An 11347-nucleotide genomic window follows, 5' to 3' on the forward strand; every position below is an offset into this window, starting at 1 on the left:
TTTCTCCTTTCCCTTCCCTTCCCCTTTCTTCCCTTTCCCTTTCCTTTCCTTTCCCTTTCCCCTTTCCTTCCCTTTCTCCTTTCCTTTCCTTTCCTTCCCTTTCCCCTTTCCTTCCTTTCCCTTTCCTTTCCCTTCTCCCTTCTCTCCTTTCCTTCCCTTCCCTTTCTCCTTTCTCCTTTCCTTTCCTTTCCCCTTCTCCCTTTCCTTCCCTTTCCTCCTTTCCTTCCTTTCCCTTCCCTTTCTCCTTTCCTTTCCTTTCCTTTCCTTTCCTTTCCCCTTTCCCTTTTCCTTTCCTTTCTCCTTTCCCTTTCCTTTCCTTTCCTTTCCTTTTCCTTTCCTTTCCCTTTCCTTTCCCTTTCCTTTCTTTCCTTTCCTTTCCTTTCCTTTCCTTTCCTTTCCCTTTCCTTTCCTTTCCTTTCCTTTCCTTTCCTTTCCTTTCCTTTCCTTTCCTTTCCTTTCCTTCTTCCTTTCCTTTCCTTTCCTTTCCTTTCCTTTCCTTTCCTTTCCTTTCCTTTCCTTTCCTTTCCTTTCCTTTCCTTTCCTTTCCTTTCCTTTCCTTTCCTTTCCTTTCCTTTCCTTTCCTTTCCTTTCCTTTCCTTTCCTTTCCTTTCCTTTCCTTTCCTTTCCTTTCTTTCCTTCCTTTCCTTTTCCTTTCCTTTCCTTTCCTTTCCTTTCCTTTCCTTTCCTTTCCTTTCCTTTCCTTTCCTTTCCTTTCCTTTCCTTTCCTTTCCTTTTCCTTTCCTTTCCTTTCCTTTCCTTTCTTTCCTTTCCTTTCCTTTCCTTTCCTTTCCTTTCCTTCCTTCCTTTCCTTTCCTTTCCTTTCCTTTCCTTTCCTTTCCTTTCCTTTCCTTTCCTTTCCTTCCTTTCCTTTCCTTTCCTTTCCTTTCCTTTCCTTTCTCCTTTCTCCTTCTCCTTTCTCCTTTCTCCTTTCCTTCCCTTTGTCCTTTTCTCTTCTCCTTTCCCCTTTCCCTTTCCCTTCCCTTCCCCTTCCCTTCATCTTCCCTTCCTCTTCCCTTCCCTTTCCCTTCATCTTCCCTTCTCTTTCCTTTCAGATAGAAGAGATCTGGGCATATTTGTCTTCAGTAAGAAAGGAACCAGCTGATAAAGAGAGATTGGTGAAAGAAGAAGGGATGATTAAAGGGCAAACTCTTGGAAGAAAAGGAAGAGTTAGGATCAGGAGCCTAAGAAGAAGAAGCCAGTGCTGACTGGCAAGGAGAATAGGCAGCTCTTTCCTAGAGAGTGTGGAACAAAGTAAGAGTGGGCAATGATGTTGAGGGGATTTGTGGTTAACAATTCAAAAGAAAAAAGTAACTTATCCAACAATCTCTGTTTTATTGTTTAAGTATGAGCTAAGTTTCTCTTGGGAGTAAAGAATGAGGGAGTCATTTAAGTGGTTTGAAGAAAGAAAAGGTTTGGAACAGATGCTATGATATAGAGTCAAACAGGGACAAGCAGAAGGGCTGTAATACAACAGTGATGACCTAGTTGAGATTAGAGAATTGACATGTCATAGACTCAGTTATGATTTCTTCTAGTTCCATTTAGCAGTATAACAAGGCAGAAAAGACATAATTCAGGGATGAGGTTTGAAAAAGGATGAAATAAGATATGACAAAGGGGACAAGAGATTTCAGAATGGAAGATGGTATTTAGTCAAACTGATTACAATACAGCCAAATTGCAAAAAAGATGCAAGTGAGGTCAGAGCAGGAGTGATGGACTAGAAAAACAGGAGGATTAAAATGACTGAATGTTGATGAATTCTGGAGAGGGAAGGCACAGGGAGAGAAGAAGTAAAGGAGGTTATGATCAGGTACTTTAGGCTCACTTGAAATGGCTTTGATCAGCCAAAGCATTAGGTTCTCTATTGTCTCATGCTCCAGCTCTGTGTTCTCCAGAAAAAAAATCAACTCTAAATCAAGCTTAAGACTCATGCCTTATTTTCCTCAAATCGGGTGGAAGACTCCCAAACTTTTGCAAAGGCACTTGATATATAATGTGGGTATCAAAATTGCATAAGACACAAAGGATTCACTGGAAGGAGCAAAGCTAAGAAGAGAAACTGATAAAATATTAAAAAAAAAAACTAATTCAGAGCAACTAACTTAGCTAAAGTACTTGAAGTAATGGCAATGGAACATTGTGTGCTACTTCTTTTTCCAAAATACATTCTCAAATGGATAAATGACATATTTAAAGGAATTAAGGAAGAATTGGCTTTGGTAAGAGGAATCCAAAATCAAATGAAAAAAAAAAAAAGAGCTTGAAGGATATTAAACCAACCCTCCCTCCAAAAATCTGAACCCATAGGAGAAAAAAAAAATAAGAGGAAATAAATTAATAGAATTTTAAAAATAGGATTACTTATATTTTTATTAAAACTTTTTTATTTTCAAAACATATGCATGGATAATTTTCCAACATTGATACTTGCAAAACGTTGTGTTCTAAATCCCGCCCCCTTCTATCTACCTCTTCCCCATAGATGACAAGCAATCTAATATATGGAAGATAGAATTATTTAAATACAATTAAAAAGATGACAAAGATCAAGAGATAATAATGAAATGATTAAAATAATAAGTATAAATATATAAAAGATCTTAAAAATCCACAGGAAGCATTATCCAGTGATATTCATATAAATAAGAGTAAATAATACAGTATATAATGAATAATGTTTATAATAGAAAACTAAAAAATCCATAGGAAGTATTATTACTCAAAGAGATATTCCTATATGTAATAGAAATATACAATACATGATAAATAATAGAATATATCAATAAAATAGAGAACATGTAACAGAAGATTTCAAAAATCTATAGGAAGAATTATATAAAGTGAAATTCCTAAAGCACAGGCCTGCCTATTCTATTCACTGCCTTTATCAATAGGATTAAAAGCAAACTCCTGTGTCTAGTATTTAAAGTCCTATATAGCTTGAATCCTACTTATTTCTAGGTTTATTATGTAATATTCCCCTTCATTCAGTGGTCTGGCTCTAGCCAAACTGGTGTTCTTTCTGTTCCTTAAACATGACATTCCATCTCTTAGCTACATATTTTTGCTTGGGATATATTCTCCCCTAAAAGACCTTTGTCTTTTAAAATCTCTTGTTTCTGTCAAAGTTAAGCTCAATCATTTCCCAAGCTCTTTTCTGATTTCTCTAGATGCTAACATTTGGCCCCTCTATTACTACCTTCTATTTGCCCTCAGCCTTTTTTAGTATATATTTGTTTTGCCCATACTTATTTTCTCCTAGAGAAAGTAAGATCCTGGAGGGGAGAGGGAAGAAAATAAGCTTTTATAAAGACTTCCATGTCAGAACTGGAACTCAGGATATATACAGATGATGAAACTGAGGTAAAGAGAGGTTAAATGACTTGGTCAGGTTCACACAGCTAATAAATGTCCAAGTCTGGATTTGAAGTCAGCCCTTCCTGGTTCCAGGTCAAGTACTCTATCCAATGCCTACCAACTGACTATTTCCTTTAAAAGAAGAAATGTGTGATTTTTGTCTTTGAATCCTCAGCACCTAGCAAAACGTTGGCATATAATAACCATCTAATAAATGTTTGATTGATTAATAGCAGACTTACTGCTGCAGAAAATGGAATTGCCTATAATTCAGAGCTATGGAAAATACATTTTGTATAATTACTGACTTATCCAAATTATTGTAAAACACATAGATTCATGTGTCAGACCTGAAGGACAAATTGTCATGCAGAGATCTCATCCCAGGAAATACGGGGGTGGGGGTTGATGAAGGCAGAGAGAGGAACAACCTGAATGCTATTTTACAGACTCAGAACATTTGAGTTGGGAGGGACTTCTGTGGCCATCTCATCCAACCCATATACATGTTCCAGGAAATAATTAAGAAAAGTTCCCAGAATTGGCAAAAACAACGGGTAAAATACAAATAGACTAGAATGCACAAGATCCAAGATTTAACACAACTAGGCCCATCATATTAAGTTTTTGTTAAATTGAATTGAATCATAGTTCAACTCAAGCTAGAAGTAAAAAAAAAAATGACTGCAAATTGTTGGAAGAAAGATGAAAACCATGTACTAAGGAACAATGAAATGGATGACAGTGAACTTTTTAAGGTGGACAGGAAAGGATTGGAAACAATACTTAAAAATTAAGAAACATGAATTCTGAACCCAGAATTATCAATGTAGAAAAACTCAGTGATACTAAATAAAGGAGAGATAAATATATTAGAAGCATAAACTTTAAAAAGTTTATAGAGAGCTTTATCAATTTTTGGAAAATCCTTGAACAACATAAAAGCTTCCAAGTCAAAAAGAAAACTGCTTAAAACAATTTATATTTCTCAAGTAAAGATGTCAGTTGCTTTTTAAAATGGGAGAACTGTTAAAATAATCATACTCACTAAATTATAAAAGCCATCAAAAGGTTTATTTAAGAGAATTATGTTCATGTATATGGAGAAGGAACAAAGAAAACTGAAGATAGGGAAAGGGATAGTAATGAGTAATGACCAAAGAGAAGGTCATATTCTTGATAAAATGGAAGTTTAAAAAAATCTACTTATGGATATTAGAACTATTTTTAGAATGCTTTTATAAAGCTTAGATTAATAATGTAAATAAAACTAAAAAGAAAGTATCTATTGCCTTCTAATAGTATAACAGAGGGAAAAGAAGCCTGAGAATTTTAATGCTAAGTGTAAGTGTACTAAATTTCCCAATAAACTAAAGGGAATCCTAGAATAGATTGAGACAAACCCAAAAATATCATATTTATTTCAGAAAAATGAAAAATGAAAGAATGAATTAAAATTTGCCACATTAGTGCTAAATCATGAAAAATGGGACTAGCATTAATAGACAAAGATGAATTCAAATCATAACACATAAGCAAGGACATTTTATTAGGTTAAATGACTCTTTACAAAATGAGATTAAATCAATTTTAAATATTGCATCTAATAATTCTGCAGCAAAATTTGTAAAGGAAAACCTCACAGTTTTGAAAATTGAAGTAGATAAAAACACTATAATTGATTTTAACATCAATAGTAACATCTTATTTTTATGAAATACATAAATCCTACAAAAAGACCAACAAGAAAGAAATCAGATGGCTAAACAGATGTTTAAAAAAAACTATACTTAAGCTTTATGGACAAATCTCCAAGGTAAAAACTAGAGATTAACTTTTTGTCCCCAACATTCATGGAACTGACAAAATAATTGATCAATGATCATATGTTAAACTAGAAGGAACATATAGACAAATACAGAAAAGGACAGGTTAAGTACATTACATTTATAATAATATAATAAAATTAATGGTAATTAATGCAACTTATAGGTGTAGATTTGTTGGAAATTTTAAAAATTATTATATAAAGAGGAAAAAGTTAAAAGAATAAATTATTTTAAAAGTAGCAGTTTAAAGATAATATCAATATAAATAGAGTACCAGAGAGAGAGAAAGAGAGAAAAGAGAGATAGACAGAGACAGAGACAGAGAGGGAGGGAGGGAGGAGGAGAGAGAAAGACAGAGACATAGACACACACACACACACACACACACACAAACACAGAGAGAAAAGAGAGAGAGACAGAGACAGAGAGAGAAAAGAGATAGAGACATACACAAAGAGAGAGAGAGGCAGCAGGGAGGGAAAAAGGGAGGGAGAGGGAGAGAGAAGAGAGAAGTGAAGTTAGCTAATTAAATCACCCCCCCAAAAAAAATCCAAAAAAGGGAACCAAACAAACAACAAAAAAAAGAAATATCTTAAAGATCAGTATAATTGAAAATAAGAAAATGATTCAATCATCAATAAATAAACACTTATTAGGTGCTTATTCACTATTCTAAACCTTACAAAGACTGGCAAACACATGCTCCTTGCCTTCAAAGGATCTCTATCTAATGGGATAGACCCCATGCAAACACTATGTACATGCAAGATACATACAATGTAAATGAAAGGTGATATCAGAGGGAAGGCACTTTGGAGATGGGATTTGGGGGTGGGAGGAAACCAGGAAAGACTCCTTGCAGAAGAAAGAATTGGAGCTGTCTTGAAGGAACCCAGGTCTAATTTTTGAAGATTAATAATAGCAAATTTAACTACCCAAATTAGAAATGGGGACCAGATTCCATTGAAGATAAAAGAAAATAATGATGAAAGTAATAATAGCTAGAATTTATAAAGCACTTGAGCTTTGAAAAGTACTTTATAAATATCATTTCAATTACTCTCATAACACTGGGAGGTAAATACAAGTATTATTCCCCGATTTATAGATGAAACTGAGACAGACAGAGGTTAAGTGGCTTGGCCAAGGTCACACAGGTAGTAAATATCTGAGGCAGAATTTGAATTCTGTTCCCTCTGATTGATTATTCTTTGGCATTCTCCCATTGAGAATATACAAAATGAATACAGGTAATTTGGGAAAGGAAGACACTAAGAGCTAGGGGATTAGTAAAGGTTTCATGTAAAAAATATCTTCTAAATTAAAGTTCAAAAGAAAACAGGAATTCCAAGAGAGACAAAGAAAGGAGAGAAAGATTCATTTATCCATCTAGATAAGGGAGATAGCACTGTAAAGGCATAGTGATGGCACATGGATCCCCTGTGAAGAATAGTAAGGCTAGATCACTGAATATTTGGAGGAGAATAATGTATAAAAAGACTACAGAAGCTCAGGATATGAAGACATTTAAATGTCAAACAACAGAGTCTGTATGTTATTCTAGAGTTATCAAGAAGCCACTGGAGTTTATTGAGTACTGTATAGCTGGAATTGTACTTTTAGAAAAATCATTTTGGTGGTTTGTGGGGGATGGATCAAGATTGGGGAAAGACCAAATAGGAAACTATGACAATATTCTAGGCAACAAGTGATGAGGGCCTAAACAAGGGTGGTGCATGAGGAGGAAATGTAACTGGGACATATTGTGGGGATGGAAATGAGAAGATTTTCCAATTTATTGGATATAAAGGAAGGGAGAATGGAAGTGAAAAGTTCGAATGGAGTGAGTTTTTTGGAGAAAGATTGAGAGTTCTCTTTGAATTTTTTTGAACTTAAGATAATTATCAAAAATACTGTTCAAATTGTCCAATAGGCAGTTGATGAAACTGGAGTTTAGGAAACTAGGGCTGAAAATGTGGGAGTCATTTGGCTAAGATAGCAATTGAACCCAAGGGAATTGATCATCAAGAACGAGAGTCATTTAAAGAATTATACCGTTTCCCAAAGACAGTTCAGCTTGTTTTTATTTTCCCTTTAAGGGCCCAAATTATAATTCATCCAAAGCATTTATTCAAAATGTATGTGTTTATGGATGACATTTATAGATTATTTATCACTTGCATATCATAGTTTACACAATAGGCATTCTTCATCCACTTGTTTTTTCTTGTATGGATAGATAATTTGAGATCTCGTGAGTGATTATAAATCTCATTTAGGAGACTTTGCAGTGTTTGGGGGCCTGATGTAATCAGCACAATGTTATTCATTAATAGGAATACCTGAAGAACCCTTACTAACCATAAAGAATCTTCCTACACTGGTACCGCTTCCATTACAATACCATTCCCTATTATTTAATGTTTTGATTGATATTAACAGTTTCAGTAAGCAAAATTATCTGTTACATCTTGAATGATTTTGATTTATGTATAAGGGATACAATTAATGATAAAAAGTCATATTTGAAACTATGAATTAATATTGCACACAATAAAGAAACACAAGAAGGTGAGAAACATAGGTGTCTATTCTCACTAATCCTATTTAATATGGTTTTAGAAATCTTAGTCACAGCAATAAGGCTTAACAAAGAAATAAACATTTTCAATGAAGAAACAAAAATATCTATTTGCGTGTGTCATGATTATGTAACTAGTAAACTCAAGACAGCCAACAAATAAATTAACAGTTATATGCTATTTCAGAGGATTAGGAATATGCTATTCCCTACCTGAAAGAGGCAGAATCAATATACAAAATGAGTTGTTCATTGTTGGATATGATTGCTAGGTAAATTTGTTTTCCTAGGCTATGTATGTGTGTAAGAAGGCCTTTATTTCCTTTTCTTTCCTCCTTCTTTCCAGCTATCTGTTTTTTTTTTTTTTTTTTTTTTTTTCCATTTGAAGATGATTGGGAAGAACAGGAGGCTCAGGGAAAGATAGCAAAAGCCAGAAAGGAGGAAAGAAAGAAAAAATAGGAACAATTACTAGAGAGTCATTGAAACATTTTTTTTAAATGTATGAAACAGAACAGAAGGAAGACCAGAAAGAAACAGATAATTAGGACAATATTTGAAGGAAAAAAATTATGTTGTAAATCGTATATATCTACCATTTATTTCATGTGCAATAAATCCTCATTTTCTATTCTGATATCAGGGGAAAAATAATTTTGTTTAGTATTAAGTTGAATCTAATTTTTTCAAAAGGACCACAATTTACCAAAAAAGAATGAATAAGAATAATAAATTATTTTATTATATATTATTATTATTATTATTTAGTATATATTGTTAGATGGTATATAAGATGATTCCACAAACTAATTTGCATTCCTATTGGGACTTCTGTGTTGTATTTATAGGAGAACGTGAACAAAGAATTGCATAGGCTAAGAGAAAGAGAGGCTATGTTATGATTTGTACTCTGAGGGATAAGGGAATTTCTCATGTAATTGAGATCTGAGATCCATTTACTTATTCTTTCAACAAGACTCAAAGAAAGATAAATAAAAGAAAACTTTTACAATAGTGATAAAATATATATATATTTTTTATTATTATTATTTTTTTTATTATATATATATATATATATATTTTATAATATTATCCCTTGTATTCATTTTTCCAATTTACCCCCCCTCCCTCTATTCCCTCCCCCCGACGACAGGCAATACCATACATTTTACATGTGTTACAATATAGTCTAGGTACAATACATGTGTGCGAATATCATTTTCTTGTTGCACAATAAACATTAGAATCCGAAGGTACATGCAACCTGGGCAGACAGATATTAGTGCTAACAATTTTCATTCCCCTCCCAGTGTTTCTTCTCTGGGTGCAGGTGATAAAATATTTTAAAAATTGGACAGTAATTTATCCAGACATGGAAAATACATTTACCAAGGAAACTTCAAAATGTTTTTTTTTTTTTGAAGGAAGTCATGCACGAACTCAACAGATGATAACATGGTCATAGTATGGTTGAATAAATATGGTAAAATGTCAATACATTCTAGATTAACTTATTTAGTGTAACATCAATCAAAATACCAGAAGCTTATTTCATAAAATTGTCTACTGTCATAAAACAATTTATATAGAAATAACACCTGGATAAGAATATATGAAGAACTATGAAAAAGGAAGCCAGTGGAGGAGGACTCTGCCACCAGACTTCAAAGGGCATTATAACACAATAATTATAAAAGCTCCTTGGTGCTGGAAAAAGAATAAAGAAATAGATCAGTGGAATAGAATTTTTAAAAGCCTATAAATAGAATCCAGTGTCTATAAATGGCTAGTATTTGATAAATCTATGCTTAAAAAGCACCAGAAAATGGAATTACTATTCAATAAAAACTGCTGGGAAAAGTGGAGAGCTTGTCTGGCCAAGAATGACTCTATATCCACATGCTGTGATAAGTAATAACCAGATCAGTGCTCTAATAGAGGGCTTCTTAAACTTTTTCCACTTATGTTCCCTTTTTGCCTGAGAAATTTTTATGTGACTCTGGGTATATAGGCATATAAAATAGGTATACAAATCAAACATTTACTGATAATAAATCATACACATTGTTATGAGATCTCTTGTGGGGTTGCAAAACATAGTTTGAGAAGCTGGGCTATAAAACACACACACACACACACACACTCTGCGTGTATTTATGTATACACATATATATGTGAATAAATGCATAAGAAAAACTAAAAGAAAAAGGGATAACAGTTATCTCAGTAATAGAAAATAAGGGCATTTTTATTGGTTAAAAATGGATGACATTAGAGACAGAATTGGAATGTTTGATTGCATATTATTGTAGTCCTTATGAATATTAATCTTTTGGTTCCCTTCATTAATTAATATAATTCTTCCCATGTGTTTCTGAGTGAATACTTTTTGAAGGAAGAAATACAAGTTTAATATCACTTTACTTCCACTAGAGGCTTTCATCATTTCCCTCACTTGCTGAAAAATCTTAAATTATACCTTGTTCCCTGCTGCATTGTATAAGCTTCTTTGTCAGGCTGTTAAGCCCCTCTGAGTCCATCCCAGCCTATCTTTTCAATTTGATTTTCTACTGCTCTTCAAAAATGCTTTCAAGAGTCATCATTTTGTCCAAGTTTTTTTCAATGTTTTATGAATATGCCATGCTCATTTGTCTCTGAATCTTATTTCACATTGTTCTTATTAACTAGAATAATTGCCTTTTTCCTTTCATTCTCATAAGCCCTATATTTTCTAAGGACTAGTTTAGGTGCCACTTTTTCCTTTGTTTTGATTCCTGTAATCATCCTGGATCTTCTCCTGTGAACTCCTACAGAATTTATTGTTTGTAGCAGAGCATTTAGCATTGCTTATATCTTGTCTTATACATTAAATGCTGTTTCATGTATTTTAGACTTCTATTTCCTACTAAGTTTTGAACTTTTCAAACTTATAACCTATGTGTCATACTTCTTACACATTGTTTAATATACTTCCAACAGAACAGTGAATTCAATAAATTCTTGTTGGCTTATTTGGGTGGGGATTTGGGTAGGAAAAATGCCAAACTAAATAAAAAAAAGCTTACTTCTTAGAGATTCAAAGACAAATCTAGCTGAGGATAGATTAGATTCAAGTGATTGATCAGAGATTGAGAAATCTGTCAGTTAAACTCACATCTTAAGGTGGATAACTTTGGATTTAGTCATCTTTTGAGATATACTTTGCACTCTTCATTAAACCTTATTACTATGTGAAGTAATTTTATTGTATGTGATCTTGGTGTGAATCCTTCCTAAGAGGAGTAGTGTGATACTCAGAGTCAAGGGCTATAGCTGAGACCCTAGCTTCTAAGAAACAAGCATCACTTTTAAAATAGTTAAAATAATGAGGTGAGCTAAAGCATCCCATCTTCCAAAGGAAGCTGCTCTTTTACAAACTTGGCATTCTCAGCAAGCTTAATGTATATTCTCTCTTTTCTGTAGTCATATGATGAAAATGTCAATAATATTGGGTGTTAAACTAGTTCTTGCATAAAACTATTTATTAGGTGCTCTTAAGGTTGAAGTCAACAACTTGAGGTTGTAGCTAAGCAACTTTCAT

This window comes from Sminthopsis crassicaudata, chromosome 3 (assembly GCF_048593235.1).
Source record: "Sminthopsis crassicaudata isolate SCR6 chromosome 3, ASM4859323v1, whole genome shotgun sequence".
In the NCBI taxonomy this organism is placed as follows: Eukaryota; Metazoa; Chordata; class Mammalia; order Dasyuromorphia; family Dasyuridae; genus Sminthopsis; species Sminthopsis crassicaudata.